Here is a 19,041-nt window from a genome sequence, read left to right on the forward strand (position 1 = left end):
GTGACATTAGGGGAGAAGCTGTACATTTTGAGGCAGGTATTTACAGTCAGTATTGGCAGTTAAGGTGGAATACAGTGGTAAGTAGCAACTATAAGTCTGAGTTTTTAAGCCATTTAATAGTATTCTTGCGGAAGTTGTGGAAGGACTGGTCGACTCAGAGTCGGTGGTAGTGAGTTCCACAATTTAGCAGCCTTGACGGGGTAGCTGCAGCCCCCGATTCTAGATAACTTAAATCTGGGAACTGCCAGATAGTTGGTATTGGAGAGTCTAGTGGTCCTAGTTGAAGCCATCTTGTTCTAGATAACTTAAATCTGGGAACTGCCAGATAGTTGGTATTGGAGAGTCTAGTGGTCCTAGTTGAAGCCATCTTGTTGAATCTTTCCGACAGGTAGCTAGGTGCAGCTTTGTTTAAACATTTGTGGGTTAGGGTCGCAACTTTCAGCTTAATTATGTCATGTGTAGCGAGCCAATTATGTGCTCTACGGGTCGGAGGTGTGGAGTGTACCAAGAATTCAGGTGTGCCATGGGTTTACTTTTTTTATTTTTAAAGGTGCTATGGAGTCTAGGGAGGCGGCCAAAATTTGATTGAATTCTTTGACTAGGACATCCGGATCCATTAGATCTGGGAGAGCATTGAGTGTGGGGAGAATCAGAGGGAGCAGGTTGTCAATTGTAATATTCTTTTTACTCCTGGTTAGAGTGGGAGGGGCAAGAGCAGGCATAGTAATGGGTCTTTCCGTACTTAGGGAGAAGGAGATCATGTGGTGGTCAGTCCAGATCTGGGGAGATATGGAGGATATTGTAGTCTTGCAATTATGGTCTGCCACCCAATCTTGGGTGCGGCCTTTGATATGGGTGGGGTCAAACACTCTGAGTGAAACCTAGTTCAGTTAAGGTATTTGCCACCCTGGCTGCCTGTGAGTCCTTGGGGTCGTTGAGGCCTAGATTCATATCTCCTAGTATTAGTACCCGAGAGGTATTTTTAAGGTTATTGGACACAATATTAGAAATGTCTTCCTCAAAGTTACTAATATGGCCTGGGGGTGTGTACACCAGGTGAATCGTGAGAGTTTGGGTTTTATAATAGTAAGTTTGGCTGTAAGGAGTTTGCAAGATTTGATGTTGGTCAGAGTTATTAATCTGATAGGTAGATCCACTTTGGTAATGAGGGCAATGCCTCCTCCTCGCAAGTCATTTCTATCGGCTCTAAGGATAGTGTAACCATTAGGTATAGCTAGGGAGAGAGCTGGGCCTGCCGCTGCATGCAGCCAAGATTCAGTAATAGCCAATATGTCAAGGTTCTCAGATTGGACGAGGTCTGCTATCTCGGAGGCATGAGCTACCAGAAACCTAGCATTTAGCAATGCACCTTTAAGGCAGTGGTTGGTAAGTGTTAAGGCTGGTAGGGCTTTAGGCTTTAGGGTCTTCGGTGCAGTATGGTTGAGGAGTTATATGCAGAGCGAGTCTTTCGAAGATTTACGTTTGTGGGATTAGAGGCTTCTGGGTGGGGGTACAATCTTTTGTTTGGGCAGGTAAGGGTTCTGGTTAAAGGTTCAAATATTTTTGCAAGCCTTGAGCGGAGTCGATTGTTTCTATCATGCGTGTTGCATGGGTAAGAGTTTAGTGTAAGTTGTGGGAGGGGCTCCATATTTGGTTTGGCCAATTGTCTAGAGTAGTTTGGAGTTTTTGGGTGGGTAGTGAGTTGAGTAGTACTACCATTAGGGATGATATACGCGACATGTGCAAGGGGAGTACTGTATTTATTCGATAGACATGTTTTTAACAGAGGCAGTAGATACATTAGAATGAACATTTTAAGTATGGGAGGAGCTCTGGGTCAGGGCAGTAAGATCTTATATTGGGTAGATGCTAATCAGGTACACACTGGGATGAGATGTAATCCAGCTGAATTCAACTATTGCCTACGGGGAACTGCAGGGTCAAGGAATGAGTGGGGGCTAGACATTGAACTATGCATAGTATATTAACATGTATCTAGGCTTATAGGGCGTCTGTGTCTACACATGATGACACATGATAGATGACAGTGCAGTTCAGTAAAGCTAGGAGTGTGCCAAGCTGCTATGCAGTTTAAATCTGCTAGATTCCACTTTCTATGGTCACCAAAAATTGCAGAGTAGATAACCAAAAAGTGCTGTTAAAACTAGTAAAGCTTTCATACTAGAAGCCTTAAAGCTCTCGATAGTGGACACATCCATACGATCGTGCAAAGCAGCATTAAACTAACAGATGTGTAATGAGGCAGAACTATCACTAGTCGTGTAAAAGGTCCATAACTTTGTTATAGGGAGGACTAGGTCGGCAGATCAAGTGATAGGCAGGCAGTATGGAACTAGCAAGTATTGTCACATTTACAGGCAGTAGGAGTCAGGGCAGGTAGTAGGAATAGTGAGGTGAGTACTGTAAAAACTTGATAGGTGTAGCCATAAGGCTGAATAGGATGACGTTTGCTAAGGATTTGCACACAGTAATGGTCATTTGGCTCGGTAGATACAGATAATCATTCTAAGAATATACTTTGCATGAGAATGAAAACAGTTCGGCAGACTGCCTTGCATAAATTTGGTCCACAGCTTGTGGTGTTTGACTTAGTGTTACTCGCAGTTTGTAATGCCGCGATAGTAGCAATTGTGGGCACGCTTATCGACACAGTGTACAATGCAAGTGGCAGGGGGAAGACTTGAACAGTGCAAGTTTGTGGCTTCTTTGTATGCGAGCCATCGCGGTCGGATCAATAAGGGGACAAATAGTGTGGTAAATTCTCTATTACGCACAGGTGGGAATTGGGCAGCGTTTCTTGCACTGGGCGCTGGCAGCCGCTGGACAGCCAAATCGGCTAATGATGATGAGGAAGGCTCCAGCCAATCCTCAGACAGCTTCACTCGGGCTGGACTTCTGTAGGTGAGGTGAGGCAGCTCCGAAATTGTGGGCATCTTGACATTATTCTGGCTGACTCTGGAGGTGTTTGCAAATTAGTGGGATCAGCATGCTGTGTATTTGTAAGTGACTCCTCCCCTACAATATTTGAAGCAATTAAGAAATTACACGTCCTAAGTTCTGAAATGCAGGAGGCTGGAATCTAAACGTAAGTTCATGGTTCTGGGAAGTGTTACGATCCTGGGGATGGAAACTAATTGCAATTGTTGTTATGATATTCAGTATCCTCATATTCTGCTGTTGCTGCATACAATGTTTGGCAGCCATTTGCTCCACAATTACAAATGAATGTGTATAGACAATTAGTACAAAGATAGTTAAGCCCACTCCTCATACGATAAATGGTCGTCTCAAACATGAAAATTAGATAATCAAAGAGTTTATGTCAATAAATATTTCTGATGATGTTTATAGCGACATGGGTAGTTCGGAAACTGACACTTAGTCTGACGAGGACGCAATGTTTGGATGATGATGACATTGGCTTATGGCCAAAAGGAGAGTTTGTTATACTGTAAATGAAATAGCATAGCCCGAACATATGAATAGTATGTTGGCCAGAAGCAAACCGCATCATGTGACAAACATTGCAAACCATGAAACCCGAATGTGGCCACTGGCACTCCATTTTGTATGCTGGCCAATTTGTTTTCTTAACGCTTTGCAAGCATATTTTATGCTTCAGATCCACACACGGTGCCAGACCGCAGCTTGAACTCTGAAATACTAACGTAGACAGGAATGTAGAGCCATGTCTAATCAGTAGCCCAGGTGCCGGTTTGTCTTGCAAGCGCTGTTGTAAAACTCAGTTAAATGTGAATTATATGCAATTAACGGTACTCCTTCACGGAAGATGGTATTTTCTCTGCCTTAGAACTGTTTGACCCTTAGCTCATGAGCCGCAGTGAACAGTGAACAGATAACGTTGGTTGGAATGTCTCTAGAACAAGATATCCTTCCCTGCGGCAGTGCCCCGTGTTCCCCATAATAGAAAACTGTCTCTGCAGCCTCTGCTAGAATACTAATGTTTAGATTGAATGAAGACTTGTTATAACTGTCAATTACCGAACCCTAGCTGGTTCGTCATGTATAATGGCGGGCCGAATGATATTGTAAAGGATGATGTATTATGTATATATATATGACTGCTTTGGCGCTGCTCGCTCTCTCTCATCTCAGGGTGTCTGGGAACACACGTCGTGAGGCCTTGGGACCCGGTAGGCCGACTGAGATACTTTATGAATAAACCAGACTGGTTTGGAATTCGAACCTCACGACTGGCGTGTCATTTAGTATATGGTTATTGTGCCTTTATTCCATATATAGACTAACAATGTGGGCCATCAGCTGTTTACTGAAGAGAAATCGGGAAAGCATAGGGTAAAGTCCAGATGTAGGGCCGTAGTCTCAGATAGGTGTCTTCCCCAGTGGGTACGATCGCCAAGTCGTGCCACTGAATTGTTTCATTTAGACCTATTAGGAAAAATTTCATTTTATATGCAATTTTCCCTCCAGTTGTACACCCCCAAACCTTTTGCTGCTGTTTTATACACCTTAGTCTGACTTTGCCAGAGAAGCACAGCCTTCAGCTGCACTCCTCTGGGCTTTCACTTCACGAAAAAGGTGGCCTGGCTCCAAAATGGCCATGCCACGGGGTTCTTTGTCCTGTTCTTTGGCCATCTTGCCCCTTTGCCTTCCCCAGGTCGAGTCGACCTGGGTCAGTCCTTATTTGGACATGCAGTTTCCCGCGAAACGCCAAGCTTTTGCAGACTTCTGCATGCCTTGAGTGTTTGCCTCCAGGATTTGGGCTGGTTTGTCTGTCCCCAATACACATCCTGGGTGCCAGAGAGTCTGGAGTGCTGTGAATGACTGGGACCACCGTGGTCCATGATTGGTCCACGTATGGAGTGTGCGTTTGTGAGCAGATCTCCCATTGGGTCCTCTCGTTTTGGCGCGAAGGGAACTTTGGATAAGATAACTTTGGCAGATATTTTTGATGGAGCATTGAGCATTGCCAACAGTCGCTAGTGACACGGATCCTGTCTTGCGCCTTTTTTGTGAATGGGGACCAAAGTGCTAGTGCTACAGGTCGACAGGAGTTGCTGGGTAGTGCCTATCCTAGTACACAACCAATGTAAAGCCCCTGTCCAAACACACAGGTCATTCTTGATGAGTTGATTGCATGTACCCTCAGGGCCGGGGGTTCTGGATGATTTACACGTCCCAACAATTGTTAGGATATCATCCCGCTGCAGACAATAAACCCATCGTTCTTTAGTTGTTACATAACTGGATGTCATGCCTGCGCCATGGGCGCATACATTGGCAATCAATATGGACAAATTGTTATTCATTTATCTACAGAAATCTCCTGGATCAACCGCTATTCACTATTTGGACTTTATTTCCCATTTGCAAGACTTTGGTGCCTTTTTATTTTTCCCAGAAAACTACACTTACCATAATGCACTTGGCTATAACCATCCATTCCTGGCTATTCCTATTTTTTTTTCATCAGAACTACAATCCCCAGAAGCCCTAGGGATTTGCTCTGCTTCCACCAGCTCAGGAACAGAGAGGGAGGTGGCCGATTGTCTGCAGGTGTGCTGAGCCAGGTGCAACCAATTAGCCTGCTTCTGTGCTGGGCTGGGTAGTATAAAGGCTGCTGCCTGCGAGAGCTCAGTCTCTTGCATTGAGTGTCCTTCCGGCACCTTATTTGCTTCGAGCTACAAACTTTGTATGCTGTTTCCTGATTTCACCTGCTCTTTGTTCCAGTGCCCTGCGGGGCTCTCCACATTGCAGCCGATCACGCTCTGCTGCCTTCCAGCCTCCGCCCTTGCCCTGCCGGGCTCTCCACATTGCAGCCGATCACGCTCTGCTGCCTTCCAGCCTCCGCCCATGCCCTGCCGGGCTCTCCACATTGCAGCCGATCACGCTCTGCTGCCTTCCAGCCTCCGCCCTTGCCCTGCCGGGCTCTCTACATTGCAGCTGATCACGCTCTGCTGCTTTCCAGCCTCGGCCCTTGTCCTCTGGGCTCCCTGCTCTGCAGCCTGCCTTACTCCGGCTGTCTTCAGCCCTTGTCCTCTGGGCTCCCTGCTCTGCAGCCTGCCTCACTCCGGCTGCCTTCAGCCCTTGTCCTCTGGGCTCCCTGCTCTGCAGCCTGCCTCACTCCGGCTGCCTTCAGCCCTTGTCCTCTAGGCTCCCTGCTCTGCAGCCTGCCTCACTCCGGCTGCCTTCAGCCCTTGTCCTCTGGGCTCCCTGCTCTGCAGCCTGCCTCACTCCGGCTGCCTACAGCCCTTGTCCTCTGGGCTCCCTGCTCTGCAGCCTGCCTCACTCCGGCTGCCTTCAGCCCTTGTCCTCTGGGCTCCCTGCTCTGCAGCCTGCCTCACTCCGGCTGCCTACAGCCCTTGTCCTCTGGGCTCCCTGCTCTGCAGCCTGCCTCACTCCGGCTGCCTTCAGCCCTTGTCCTCTGGGCTCCCTGCTCTGCAGCCTGCCTCACTCCGGCTGCCTATAGCCCTTGTCCTCTGGGCTTCCTACTCTGCAGCTTATCACGCTCCGCTGCCTACTACCTACCTTTTTCCGCTGGGTTCTCGGCCTAGCAGCCCTCTACAGTCCTCTGCAACCTTCTACGGTCAGCGGCCCTGCCCCTCAGGGTCCCCTCCTTGCTGCCCGGCCCTTCTGGGTTCCTTACCGTGCAGCCTGCTTTACTCTGCTGCCCTAAGCCCTTTTCCTCTGGGCTCTCTACCTTACAGCCCTGCTCCTGTGGGCTTGCTCATTGCTTTCCTGCTCCTCTGAGCTCTCAACCTTGTTCCTTACTGTCCTCTGCTATCCTATCCTGTTACACGACTTTCCCTTCATTTTCTTCTGCTAGTTTGCTATCAACCTCCTTTTCCTGGATTTGTCTGTAAGTATCTTCTCTTGTCCTGTTTGTAGACCCTTTTGTACAGAGCTTGTCTGTTGGTTCCCATCAGTCAACCTCTGCCCCTTCCCTTGTCTCGTTTCTACATTACAGACACCCATAGCTGCTGTTCCAAGCCATGAGCAAACAGCGTGGGCCTCTGTTATAGCAAACTGTGCAGAAGGCTTGAGTATTTCCTAAGGTTCGTGGAATACTCTTTTCCTATATCTGCATACACCCCAAGAGGGAATTCATTCTGTACCTTTTCCTTGCTACTCTTGCCTACTCTTCGTTCTCTTTCCTTTCAGCTGTGTGTGTGCTTCTCTGTCCACTTTATTTAGGCACAACCACCCAAACCCTTTTTGGGTGTCCTGTGCCACTCTTAATAGAGTGCCATCCCTGACAGAATGCAAGAGCCAAAAATGTCTTGTTCCATAGGCAGGAAAGGCACACACAGACCAAGGATGCTTTCCTTTCGGGTTAAGAAACCTTTGCAAAAATCTATACTTTCCCTAAAGACAGCAAACAAGAACCTTAGTCTAAAGAACAGTCTTGCCTTAGTAAACAAAGATTTACAAGCACGGTACTACACTCACTGGCTTGCTGACCCTTCTTCCATGTATAACTATTATGACAATTGCGACTATGATCCGCAGTCCTTATCGGTTGAAGAGCTACAGCAAGATAATGAATTCTTACAGATCTTGTTAGCCCAAACAGTGAAAGACACTCCTGAGCCTGATAATTTTTCTAACACTGTTACAGCCAAGGATATTGCACTCATTGTGGGGGTCTCTAAACCAGAGTACGCTGTTGCTAGAGTGATATGTTCAAGATCTGTTTGGCAAGCTCCCCAGTCTACTGGAAACCCTCATTTGACAGGACACGGTATTATGTATCCTGAGGTTAGTTCACCTAGTCCTGGGTACAAAAGACCAATACTGACCATCGGTGGTCTTAATACTTCCCCAGTATCTACCAACCACAATAACCTTAAGGTCAGTCTTGCCATTGCTACAACAGAATTTTCTGCCACACCAGATTCTGAAGCTTTAGATCAGGCTAATGATACATACCTGCTACAAGAAAAACTCCTACGCCTTAAAAGAAAAACCGAAGATCTCTATGATGACTTTGTTTATTTACATGGTAAAAATTCTATGAAGGGACACAATATTCCAGACCTTTTGACACAATGTCCTACACCCGAAATACTGTCTTTAGAGATCAACATGGTAAGGCCTGGAATTGCCACGCAGAAAAGGATACAGATTTATACCAAGCAGATGGAAGACCTAAATTTAGCATATGCATCCCTTCTAAAGTCTGACACAGCTCTTTCACTTTCCAACCACAGTAACTCAGGTTCTGGGACTCTAGACCATGATTCCAATCCTGAACAATACCCGGTACCTGCCTGGAATCCAGCCTTTCCATCAGTCAATACCCCAGACCCACCAAGTAATTTGAGCACACCAGACTTTGAAGATCAGCCTTCAGAACGCCTACCTAATCATGACCCCACATCTGTCTTATTACCTGTTCCTGTATCTGCTAGCCCAATCTCTGCTGCTCCTCCTGCTAATACTTCTAAATCTGCTACTTTTGCAGCAGCTCACATCTCTCTTTTTGCAGCAGAAGCACCCCCTTCCTCTCTCCCTGCAAGGACAGAACCTGTTGCTAAGTCAGATAACAACTTTTCTTTTGGGACTACAGCTCCGGTTGTTCTTGCTGGCGCCTCTGCAGCACTAAAACTACCAGACTCTACTCTATCAGTCTCAGGTGCGTCCCTGTCCGCTGGTTCTTCTATGGCACCCACTCTCCCAGTTGCTACAGCATCGGAACTATCCACAGCCATTCATGATCTCTCTGCTGCGGTGGCTTCTGAAATTCCTACAAATCATGGAGAACCCGCCACTGTGACTCATGACGTTTCTGCGGCTAAACTTGACTCTGCCATTGCTGTGTCTGATGCCTTGGGAAACCTTGCTAAAGCAACCAACTCTGCTGTACCTCTGGCTCCACCTTTCACCGCCTTACTGTCACCTTTCAAAGCAAGTTTTGCCATGGAACCTGTAACAGACATTGGGCCTCATTACGACCCTGGCGGTAAGTTACCGCCAGGGCCGTGAATTTACCGCCATGGTGCTAACTACGTTAACGCCATGGCGGTAAGGGGATTTACCGCCCCATTCCGACCTTGGCGGGGCGGTAAATCCCCAATCCCCATTTACCCTTCCCCATTCCCATTTTTGCCCCATAGGGCATAATGGGAGTGGGGAAGGCGTTAATTACGCCACCGTAAATTACGGTGGCGTAATTAACACCAAGTTCCCTTACCGCCATGGTTTTTTACACCCGCTACAAGCAGGTGTAAAAACCGCCATGGCGGAAAGGGAACTCGTAATTGGCGGTAAGGGGTCGGCGCAGCTAACGCTGGCGCTAACCCCTTACCGCCAGGGTCGTAATGAGGCCCATTCACAGTTCCTCTATTCATGAACACTCTGTTGGGTTTTGTGCTCCAAAGACTTTGTCTTTTCTGATTTCTACCGTGAAGGTTCAGCACATTGATACCGTCTCCACCTTTCAAGACTCCCACATTACAACCTTAAACAGTTTTTTGTGCTTCATGATATGCCTTTTTGGAATAAGACTCTTTCACGGTGTGACAGACCTTCTTCCTGTTGGTCAGTCTTCAGGGAGCCTGGAGAGGGGCCTGGAGAGGGGCATACGGTCATGCCTGCGCCATGGGCACATACATTGGCAATCAATATGGACAAATTGTTATTCATTTATCTACAGAAAACTCCTGGATCAACCGCTATTCACTATTTGGACTTTATTTCCCATTTGCAAGACTTTGGTGCCTTTTTATTTTTCCCAGAAAACTACACTTACCATAATGCACTTGGCTATAACCATTCATTCCTGGCTATTCCTATTTTTTTCATCAGAACTACAATCCCCAGAAGCCCTAGGGATTTGCTCTGCTTCCACCAGCTCAGGAACAGAGAGGGAGGTGGCCGATTGTCTGCAGGTGTGCTGAGCCAGGTGCAACCAATTAGCCTGCTTCTGTGCTGGGCTGGGCAGTATAAAGGCTGCTGCCTGCGAGAGCTCAGTCTCTTGCATTGAGTATCCTTCCGGCACCTTATTTGCTTCGAGCTACAAACTTTGTATGCTGTTTCCTGATTTCACCTGCTCTTTGTTCCAGTGCCCTGCGGGGCTCTCCACATTGCAGCCGATCACGCTCTGCTGCCTTCCAGCCTCCGCCCTTGCCCTGCCGGGCTCTCCACATTGCAGCCGATCACGCTCTGCTGCCTTCCAGCCTCCGCCCTTGCCCTGCCGGGCTCTCTACATTGCAGCTGATCACGCTCTGCTGCTTTCCAGCCTCGGCCCTTGTCCTCTGGGCTCCCTGCTCTGCAGCCTGCCTCACTCCGGCTGCCTTCAGCCCTTGTCCTCTGGGCTCCCTGCTCTGCAGCCTGCCTCACTCCGGCTGCCTTCAGCCCTTGTCTTCTGGGCTCCCTGCTCTGCAGCCTGCCTCACTCCGGCTGCCTACAGCCCTTGTCCTCTGGGCTCCCTGCTCTGCAGCCTGCCTCACTCCGGCTGCCTTCAGCCCTTGTCCTCTGGGCTTCCTACTTTGCAGCTTATCACGCTCCGCTGCCTACTACCTACCTTTTTCCGCTGGGTTCTCGGCCTAGCAGCCCTCTACAGTCCTCTGCAACCTTCTACGGTCAGCGGCCCTGCCCCTCAGGGTCCCCTCCTTGCTGCCCGGCCCTTCTGGGTTCCTTACCGTGCAGCCTGCTTTACTCTGCTGCCCTAAGCCCTTTTCCTCTGGGCTCTCTACCTTACAGCCCTGCTCCTGTGTGGCTTGCTCATTGCTTTCCTGCTCCTCTGAGCTCTCAACCTTGTTCCTTACTGTCCTCTGCTATCCTATCCTGTTACACGACTTTCCCTTCATTTTCTTCTGCTAGTTTGCTATCAACCTCCTTTTCCTGGATTTGTCTGTAAGTATCTTCTCTTGTCCTGTTTGTAGACCCTTTTGTACAGAGCTTGTCTGTTGGTTCCCATCAGTCAACCTCTGCCCCTTCCCTTGTCTCGTTTCTACATTACAGACACCCATAGCTGCTGTTCCAAGCCATGAGCAAACAGCGTGGGCCTCTGTTATAGCAAACTGTGCAGACGGCTTGAGTATTTCCTAAGGTTTGTGGAATACTCTTTTCCTATATCTGCATACACCCCAAGAGGGAATTCATTCTGTACCTTTTCCTTGCTACTCTTGCCTACTCTTCGTTCTCTTTCCTTTCAGCTGTGTGTGTGCTTCTCTGTCCACTTTATTTAGGCACAACCACCCAAACACTTTTTGGGTGTCCTGTGCCACTCTTAATAGAGTGCCATCCCTGACACTGGATGCCTTCATTGGTGAAATTACCCCCCAAGGTAGCCTCTAGGTCCAATCCAGTCCATCTCCAGTACCTTACAAACTACCCTGCTACAATCTTTGCTAGAATGTATAATCCTCCAGAATATGTTTTTATCGTTGGTAATACTGCCATGTACCAACACATTTCCTGTCCTAGAAATACATCCAGGTGCAACACATTTCATGCCCCCAAAATGCATCCAAGTGCAACACATTTCCTACCCCCAAAATACATCTAAGTGCAACACAACATCTGCCCTCCAGGGACAGGTATCTGGCTATCTAAGGTGAGAAGCAGGTAATCTACAGAATGTTCAGATTTAGTGGTAGTAATGAAGAAGCGGTAGGGTTTTGATCGAGCACAGTAATGTCTGTGCTCACCGCCCGTAACACCTTACCTTAGTTGTTGCTGTAGGGTGCTTTGTCAGGCGACCAATTGGCAAAAGGGGGCAAACAGGGATGAGAGCTGCCCTTTGCCTCTGTCCAGGCACAGCTGCCCTGGGTTCCTCTACAAACAGGACAGCTTTCGGGGGAGGAAATCCAATCACAGGCATGGAAGGCAGGAAGCGAGCAGGGAAAAGGACAGGGGTGGGGTCTGGAGCTCTACTGGTACGGTGAACGGTCCTGGGGCTTTTAAGCAAAAAAGGGGAGGCAAAAAACACAAAAATGGGCAGGTAAGGGCACAAAACGAGGGGCCCTCATACGAGGCCAGGACGGTATAGCAGGACCCACTGCATGAGCTCCAGCACCTGTGTGCGTTTCCTAGCTAGCTGCCCTGTGAGGTTAAATCACAACAATGGGCTCCCCAACTGGCCACAGGCATTTGTTGAAATGGTAACTTGCACTGGTGGATTGGTAAAAGGCTTCCCTTATAGCAGATTTTTCAACATCCACCGCTGAAACTGGCCGCATGTTGAGATGCGCATGGGGAATAATGAAAATGCGTGACGCCATCATGCCCATCACGTTTCTTTTTTCTTTTCATTTCTGTTAATTGGCCACCGGCTGTATAGGAAGGGATTACACTTTCCTGAGAGGAATACGCAATTTCTATTTGGGGCCCCCAGAAGTTGCTTAGTTTGACTTGGAACGAGGCTTGATTGTTCTTTGTTGATAGGAAAGCCCAGTTTGTTTCCTGCGTGCGTTTGTGACAAATTGATGGATTCCCTCCTGTTATTAGCCAGTTGTCCAGATATGGGCATAATGCTAAGTTTGGGGCGTAGACCACCACTGCAAATGACTTGGTGAAGACAAGGCGCCCGTGGAATACCAAAAGGAAGAGCAATGAAATAAAAAATGATGGTTTGCTACATAGAGCTGCAGATATTTGCAGTGACCTGGGAAAGTATGCATCATGTTGCCATGACACCGCCCTTCTTTTGCAGAGGGATATCTTGGAGGGTAACCATTCTCAATTTCTGGGATTTTTCACATTCTAACACTGGCCTTTTGGTTTGTCTTTATTGGGTACAAGGAAATTGTGAGAAAATACCCCCTACTTGCCAAGGGGCTGGTACTGGTTCTTTTGCCCCTTTTTGTAGCAGTACCTTGACCTCGTATTGGACAATGAGAAAGTGTTGTGTGGAGGCAGGTCCAACTAATTATCTGACCGCCCTTAACACCCACTTGTCTTGACATAATCCCCTCCCATGTGTGGATGAATGTTGTTAATCGGTCCTAGAAACCGCCACTTACCCGGACCAAATACATAGACTGAGAGATCACTACATCTGCAACCCCTGGACCCTCTGCAGTTGACTAAAGTGATCCCTACTGGTAGTTCTTAATTGAATTGGAATAAGGGGGACACGCTTGTATAGGAATTATACCGCGCACACACACCCCACAACAAACAGGCTTAAGGGGTGGAAGGTGGTCACCCTACCTCTTCCTTAACTTGTCGTGATTGGTGTAGTTCTGGCCAAGGCTAGACCACTAGGCTTCAGAGCAGTGGTCTTCAAACTGGGGGGCCTTCCCCTCGGGGGATGGGAGGGTCAAGGAAGTCCAAGGGGGGGTCCAGACTCTTTAAGATGATGGATTTTAATAGAAACTATAAGCAGTAGAAAATCTGCTTATATTTTTAAAGTGCATGCTGCCTTCTGGTCAACCTTTGCCCTCCCCCCGGAGGGCAGGGGGGTGTCAACCCCTATATGGGGAGTCCAGAAATAATATTTGTACTCAAAGGGGGATGGGGTATGGGTTTGAAGACCACTGTACTAGAGTGATGGGATTGGGAAAGGACACCTATTATTCCACACTTAACTTGTTCTTTCATCACTGGAACAGTTGACTCATCTGTTGGCTTTTAACTACTTCAAAGACTCTTGACTCACTACAAAACATATATTCTTGGAATTTAAGGGCACTGGGTCTACCTACCTTAACAGGGAAAGGTTAAGTGCTAGATGGCTTATTTCATAAGAGCGGTACAATAGTTTTGTTGCTTTTTTTAAAGCAGTTTTTGTATTTGTATCTGATGTATTGAACGCTTTGGCCAAAGCGCTTTACAAAAATTCGAAATACAATGGTACAGTAAAAATGAAGCACAATAACAAAATCAATTATCAAAGCTGAAGAGGAAATAGAAAGAAGAGGAGTTGTTAATTAGGAACGAAAAATATGATGATAGGTAGAGGGTGCACGGATAGAATGAGGTAGAGCATTCCAATGCTTAGGTGCAAGAAGACGAATAGAACGGAACCGAGAAGCACAGGGCGGCTGATTAATGACAAGAAGGACAATGAGAGGACAGAAATCAGCGGCCATTTTAAGCAAAGTTTCCAAGATAGCAACACATTTTCCAAAATAAAAATCTGGATTTCCCCTCCTTGGAACGAGTAGGTTTATCTATCTTTGCTGCCCGCTTTCACATATAATTGACTACATCATGATTTACAGTGAGGCGGGTGCGGGTATGTGTAAGAGAGAGATTATTCCTGAAAACAAAATATATTGGTTCTAAAATATCCACGTTCCTCCACAGCATGTGGTACCATAACACCAAGGTCAGGTTACTCTGGCCTAAAACCACGACTCTTAAAGCTATACTTTCACATAAAGGCTTTTTCACATCAGTGATTGAGACTTTAATGGATAAGGCCCATCCCTCACACCTCCTGCCAGGGTGGTCCAAATGTCTGGAATTTTGATATGATATGACATTTATAACATGCCTGTAAACAAGTGCTTCTAGGCGCAACAAGACAAGGAGTGGGAGACAAGGGAGGACAAAATAATTATCTTACTAGACCTTGGGCCTCATCACGAGTTGGGCGGTAACGCCAACGCTAATAGCCCTACCGCCAAACCCCCGGCACTATTAGCGCCGGATCACGGGTTTGGCGGAAGGGTTATTGCCCATTCCCCATTGGGCCCAATAGGGAAAATTTGTGCTATTACCACCAGCGGATTTCCCGCCGGTGGTAATCACACCGAAAATCGGAAAATTTGCAGCGGATTTCCCCCAGCTTAACGGTGGGGGGAAATCCATCAAAGCCATGATCTGGCGGACCCTTAAATGCGGCGGTAATAGCGCTACTGCCGCATTTAAGGGTTACCGCCAGACTCGTGATGAGGCCCCTTGTGGCATTCAGATTGCGCAAGTGCGGGGAAGTGCATTTAACTTACAAGTGCAGTCAGCGTGTGGTTCATAAGTGCAGAGAGAAGGGACTGTAGGGTTACAGATACAGACTCTTAAGAGCTGGGGAGCCTGGAGGCAGTGTGAGGTCCTCTGGACATGCAATGGTCTGGACCGGAGTTCAGAGGGCGACCAGTGCAAAGAGCAGTCAGGTGCACCAGCAGGGGAGAGGAAGATAGGAAGAGAGAAAGCAGAAGCGAAAAGGAAGGTCTGGAGTTGCTTCCAGACGAGAAGATGATTCTGCTCAAATTTGAGAGAGGCAGGGAGGCTGTTCCAGAGGGAGGTCGCAGCCAAGGAGATAGATCTGCCCCCAACTCTCTGCTTGGAGAAGCGTCAGACACTCAGAGTTGGAGGTGGATGAGCGGAGAGCTCGAGAAGGAAGATGTTTTGGAAGAGTACGTTGGAGATAGAGCAGTCTCAGGCCCCAGAAAGCCTGGTGGACAATGCAGAGAGTCTTGAAGTTGATCCTCGCAGCCTCAAGGAGCCAGTGAAGAGATTTCACAGCTGGAGCGATAGGATCCCTGTGCCTGAGGCCAAGGACAAGTCTCGCAGTCCTGCTCTGGATAAGTTGCAAAGGTCTAAGAGTAGAGGCAGAAAGATTTAGAAAGAGGCTGTTGCAATAATCCAGCCTAGAGAGAACCAGACCTCTGGAGACAGTGAGCTTCTGGGGGATAGGGAGAAAAGGAAGAATACCTCAGAGGAGGTGCAGCTGATAGTTTGACTTCTTAGAGACGTGTGGAGAGAAGGAGAGGGTGGAGTCGAAGAGGACACCAAGGTTCTTATCCTCACAGGAAGGAGCAGGAAGAGGGCCCAGAGTGGGCGGGGGGAGAGAGAAGAGAGAGAGAGAGAGAGAGAGAGAGAGAGAGAGAGAGAGAGAGAGAGAGAGAAGAGAGAGAGAGAGAGAGAGAGAGAGAGAGAGAGAGAGAGAGAGAGAGAGAGAGAGAGAGAGAGAGAGAGAGAGAGAGAGAGAGAGAGAGAGAGAGAGAGAGAGAGAGAGAGAGAGAGAGAGGAGAGAGAGAGAGAGAGAGAGAGAGAGAGAGAGAGAGAGAGAGAGAGAGAGAGAGAGAGAGAGAGAGAGAGAGAGAGAGAGAGAGAGAGAGAGAGAGAGAGAGAGAGAGAGAGAGAGAGAGAGAGAGAGAGAGAGAGACCCAATGAGGATGATCTCAGTCTTACTGGCATTAAGGCAGAGATCACTGGCGGCACACCATTCCTGAATTGCAGCCAAACAGTCTGGTCTGAGAGAAGAAGCAGAGGTGGCTGAGGGGAGCCTGAAAGATAACTGACTGTCATCTGCGTAACATTGAAAATTGGAGCAGAAACGAGCGATGCAGTGGGCAAGAGGTACCAGGTAGTGATTGAAGAGCCAGGGAGAGAGGCTAGACCCCTGGGAACACCACAAATAGAGAGATGGAAGAGAGGAAAGACCTCAGTTGGACCTGATAGGTTTGGTCGGTGAGAAAAGAGGTCAACCAGGCCCAGTGCCTGCTCCCTAATACCAAGGTTGTCACGGAGATGATTGAGCAGGATGGCATGGTTAACTTTGTCAAAAGCAGAGGATAGATCAAGGAGAATGAGGATAGAAGGGAGATTAGAGTCAAAATTGGAGAGCAAGTCTTAACAGTTGTTCAGGAGAGCAGTTTCCGTGCTTCTGGCAGCTCTGAAACCAGACTGGTGGTCATGGAGGCAACCAACAGATTCAGTATGTAGATTAAGCTGGGAGATGGCCAGCTTTTTCAAGAGTTGGCCCAGGAAAGGAGTGACAGAGATCGGGCGATAGTTAGCCAGAGAGGAAGGATCGGCCGAGGGCTTCTTTAGAAGGGGGTGCACAAGAGAGTGCTTGAAGGGGAGGTGAAAGTTCCAGTGGCAAAGGAGTGATCACAGTAATCGGCCAAGGCTGGAGCAAGGATGTTGATGTGGTCCTGGATAGTTCTGGATGAGCAGGGGAGAACCTTCATTAATGAGACTTTCATAGATAGGACAAGTCTAGAAACATTGTCAGGGGTGAAGAGGAGACAGGAGGAGGAGAAGCGGCCTCAGACAGGGCCAGGAGTAGTAGAGGAGGAGGAAGAGGAAGTAGACTAAGAGAGGGTGGACAGATCCCTCACTTAGCACATCATGCAGAGCTCGAGAGGTGTTATGACTGAATCATGATGCTGTTAGCAACAATATCTGCAGGGTCTGAGCTGCGAGGACTTGATGAAGACCTAGCACAGTTGATGGAGCCACAGTTTGGAGCTTCCCTCCCAGGGCAATGTGTGGGACAGTGCTTCAAAGTTGGTCTTCATCAGGAATGTGCACGTGGTGCTAGCTAATAGGGGGCCCTAACAATGCCAGTTGGCCAATATTTCCCATAACTGGAGACAAGAAGTTAATAAATAAGGGATACAGATGATTTCAGGAGCCTGTAATACTCGGATCACCTGACTTGCTAACTGCTCACGAACCGGTGCAAGCAGACACGTCACTGTCCTTGACTCACGTTCCATCACAAACGTCAGAAAGGGGCTTTCATTTCAATCACCTCATGTTGTGGCCACTCTAGCAGGTGGGCAGGAGAGGGGGGCGTGGGTCTGTCACACTTCTGCACTCCACATCTGTTAGTTAAGGGAAAGTATGTTTTTAAGATTTGATCACAATTTACTGGAGTAGTTGTTCACGTGTTCTATGACCAGATACTTAACACCCAGATGGACAAGATGCCGAAATCACTCACCAAAGTGCAGACCTGGTTATTCAGCCCCCCTCAATCCCTTGCTCCCCAGGTGATCTGGAAGGAGAACTAATACTACTTGCAGCTACCAATGTGCCTATGTAATTCACTTTTAAAACTCTACTCATCTGCCCCCTATAGCGGAGTACTGTGATCCACCATACAGATCGAATAGCGAATTACCAATGGAGTTTAATATTACGGCAAAGAGGAAGGTATTAATATAATAGGTATGTTTGAGACGTGCACCCCTCTCCCCACCCTGGTGCATGTTGGTGTTATATTACAGAAGGTAACTGATGTGCATTGTTAAACAACTCAGTGGTACTCATTCTGTTAATCTTGGATGGATGATGTGCTGGGTGGACCTGCAGGGATTTAAACCAGTGACTATGAGGTCACACACACATGGATCCTTCTAGAAAATGCACTGGACCCTAAACCTGGATCTGGACACCCCTTCCAGGAAGAGGGAGGGATGGTGACAAGACAGGAGAGAAAGGGGCATGAAGGGTCCAGGAACGCAGGGTGGGAGACAGGCTATCTCAGAAGCATAGAACAACCTGTGCAGAGAAAAAAACTACAACAGTCATTTACCTTTCGGGGGGCCTGTGCTACTTGCGCTTTGCAGAGCAGGATGACAACAGTGTGTTTAGATCTAGAAATGGAAGACATTATGTTATTAAATACTACAAACACAAGACATCATATAACGCTATATAATTGAAACGTCCAAAGAGGAGCTTCCATTCTCCTGCAGCCACTCACCCACAGAAAATTATTCCCCAATGGTTCCTTAGAAGATTGTGATGTATTTCACATTTTAAAACGTAGCATTTGAGGTCCCAGACGGACAATAAATAAAGAGCCCATCCACCGCTCGGGTCCTTGGAGAGTGACTGCACATTGGCCCGCCCGCGAAACAAAAGAACAGACATGCGCAGTGCTGAGATACTGATCAGCAGAGCATGCGCAGTGCTGAGTGATCAGTAAGCATGCGCATTGCTGAGAGACTGATCACAAGCACATGCGCAGTAAAAGAATGCATAATCGGGCAGAAACCAAAGCCACCAATTGCGCATGCTCAGCGATTTCCTCCTAAGCGGTGAAGAACAGCACGGTGCAGACAAACCGATCACCCGAGCATGCGCAAGATCAGAATACTGAGCCGGGCGTGCGCGCATTTCGGAACGTACAGCGCATGCTCAGTGATCGAAGTCCAATCAGAGATGAAAAACACGCGCAGAACCGAGATACGAATCACCGAAGTATGCGTGGGAAAGGATGAGAAGCGGGGGCGGGGCAGGCATGCTCATGGGTAGCGTGCACATGAAGAAATTAAGAATCACGCAGGGCATGTTAGGAGGAAAGGCATGCCCGCTCGGATTACTTACCGGTAATCTTCATTACTGCTAGTT

The 19,041-nt window shown here is 47.9% G+C and overlaps 1 protein-coding gene across 1 annotated transcript in view; it reads right to left on the minus strand.

The window, feature by feature from the left end:
- Positions 1-18,532, minus strand: part of LOC138498515 (zinc finger protein 432-like) — an 88,843-nt gene extending 70,311 nt beyond the window's left edge. Inside the window, exons 1-2 of the mRNA XM_069622291.1 lie at positions 18,392-18,532; positions 18,221-18,281 (exon numbers count right to left, since the gene is read on the minus strand). The gene's annotated coding sequence lies outside the window, so the exon portion shown is untranslated. The remainder of the gene's footprint in view (positions 1-18,220; positions 18,282-18,391) is intronic.
- Between the last annotated feature and the right edge of the window lie 509 nt (positions 18,533-19,041).

The sequence above is a fragment of the Ambystoma mexicanum genome, chromosome 5q (genome assembly GCF_040938575.1).
Source record: "Ambystoma mexicanum isolate Mex_15411 chromosome 5q, UKY_AmexF1_1, whole genome shotgun sequence".
NCBI classification, from domain to species: Eukaryota; Metazoa; Chordata; class Amphibia; order Caudata; family Ambystomatidae; genus Ambystoma; species Ambystoma mexicanum.